Raw genomic sequence first — 2,564 nt, 5'->3', positions numbered from 1 at the left:
ACAGTGGCTTTATTTCTCTGCTTTCATAAAACGTTACATAAGAAGAAAATAATCAGTATTTAATGTCCATAAATAAATATTTTCAGAATTTCACAAACCATTTTCTGAAATTTAATTTTATGTTTATGAAAGAAACTGCATACTTTAGCTAATACTCCATTAAATTTCTTTCTTATCATAAGGTCCAAACCTTAACCAACTCACTCAGGAAGAAAAAGAGTATAAGAATCATCTATTAAACCATCTGTGCAAGAGAAGTGTGGAAGGGGCAAATAGAGGATGAAATTGTTACAGGAACAAATGTCCAAGTGGATCAACTACTTAATGAACCAAAATACCCAGTTTCAATACTGTCAATAATGAACCAAAATAAAAGTAAACGAAATGCTCCTTAGTTTTTCCTTTAAGTATGTACATTCAACATTTTTGTGAGTGTTACGAATTCTAGTATATAAAACTTTGTTAACCTAAGTTCAGAAAGAGCAAGAGAAAATTCAGGAAGTGCATCCATGCACTTTTTGTTTTAGCTTTATCTTATCCTACTACATCAGAAGTTCATTTTTGTTACATTTTAGTCACTTAAATGTGTAATAAAATTTTCAGCCAATAAAAACAAAGGTCAGAATGTTAACACAAGAAAATTCGTGCAATTCTTACTACCTTCATAAAATGAGAAGCATGGTTGAGGGTGCAAACTTTAGGCATGTGTCTGTCCAGGAAGACTGTGAACTCATCAAGGGCAAGAACCATGGTTCCATTAGTTTTTTTATTATCCCAAATAGTACTTCACACACTGTAGGTGTCAAAAAAAAAAAAAATGTGCTGATTGAATTAAATTTATACAAAGCATTGAAGACGTAGAACTTCAATTAAAAAGATGTTATTTACACTGAAAAGAATTGAGTTACAGAAGCTCCAACTAATTATCAGAATTAATGAGGACAAAATTTAGAGAAGGAAAAAATAAGGAAGTGAAATTCAAACTTGATTCAAAAATGAGTTTTGTCTCTCATTTTAAAAATATAAGTTATTAGGCAAGGGACACTAAAATTTCAATTATGAAAGCAGAAGAAAATGAACATGGATACCACTGATTGGGGAAATTTTTGAAAAAAAAAAATCTCACATTTTAGTTCTAAGTTTTAGTTCACAAATTCCTACTGACCAGATATATGTGTGTATTAAAAGAAGTCATTCTCTTCTAAAACGTGAAGGATATTTAACAGCTGCCTAAACAATCCTTTGACAAAAGCTCCTGCATGTAAGCATAATTCTCGGGGCCAAAGTTGAACAAGTTTGTCTTGGGAACAAAACGAAAAAGAGAGAACACAAAATTAATAAAGAACAGAGTTATTATGAAGTCAAAGAATGTTTGTTTAGGACATCACTCATCTCCATCATCTGCTTGATTTAAAATTTTATTACAGAAGATGTCTAACTGCTGTAAATATTTTCCCACCAGAAACAGACACTTACTGGATTTAAGTACTTTTTCTGAAATTTAATTTTAAAAATTCATTTATTCTTGCCCTTCAGCCTTTAGGGCTTCCAAGCATATCCCTAAAGGTTGTAGGAACCACAAGGAAGATTCTAAGTGAGTACAAAGAGCAGATCGTGCTCTGATCCAAGCCATGGAAGCCATCTTCATTTCAATTAATTTACTTTGCCTTTATGAACTTAAGAGTCTTTCAAGGAGGTTGACATTTCACTCATCTGAAAAAGCCTGGAATGTGACAGGGGAAAGGGAGGAGAAGTAAATCAAAGGGGTTAGCAATTTTCCAGATGCAATGTATTTTTCTTCTCTTCTTTTCCACCAGAAATTTTAGAGAGCCTTCTGACATTTTAATTCCCTGTGCAAAACCACAGTAGCAAAAAATGCTTACAGTTTCTATGTCAAAAAACGCTTACAGCTTCTATGTCAAAAAACAAACACACACACGTGCACTTGCGCATACTCATGAAATAAATAGAGATTCCAACTGCTGCTCCTTTAACTGAAAATATTTCTTTGAGTGTATTTATTAGATGTTTGTGTGTACAGTTTAATTGACAATTTTAGTTTAAAAGCAACAGCGGGTTTTGTAACTTTCTTTTTCTCTTGTGTGTGATAATTAATTGCTGAGTCCGTGCTGGCTTTTTCATTAAAAAGATGGCATTTATACAAACTGTTCTTGTGACTGTATTTTAAATCACACCAGGATATTTCAGTTATCACCTTTAGCCACATGGTTTCAGGAAACGATGCCCGAATATTTCATGCAAATGCTGGTCATTTCCGAAGAGTCCTTTTTTCACGGAGTGGAAATTCACCAAAACGTGTAGAGGTAAAAAAATCTTCAAGGCCTGTAGATAAATTCTCAGCAACAGAGGATATGCCCATTGTGTCTTGGAGCCAGAGAGGGAGAAACGCCAGTTAACTCCCCCAAACACCCTGCTTCAATATTTACCTGACAGCTTTGGTATCTTGACATTTTCCCCAGTGCATTTCCTCCTTTTTCAGGTATTATTTTACAAGGGATTTCTTGTTATACAGAACTAACATAAATCAATCTATAACAGAGGAA

Source organism: Monodon monoceros, unplaced genomic scaffold (genome assembly GCF_005190385.1).
Source record: "Monodon monoceros isolate NGI ecotype Baffin Bay Population unplaced genomic scaffold, NGI_Narwhal_1 Super_Scaffold_6, whole genome shotgun sequence".
NCBI lineage: Eukaryota > Metazoa > Chordata > Mammalia > Artiodactyla > Monodontidae > Monodon > Monodon monoceros.
The sequence above is the reverse complement of the archived record's forward strand: the minus strand, read 5'-3'. Positions refer to the sequence as shown.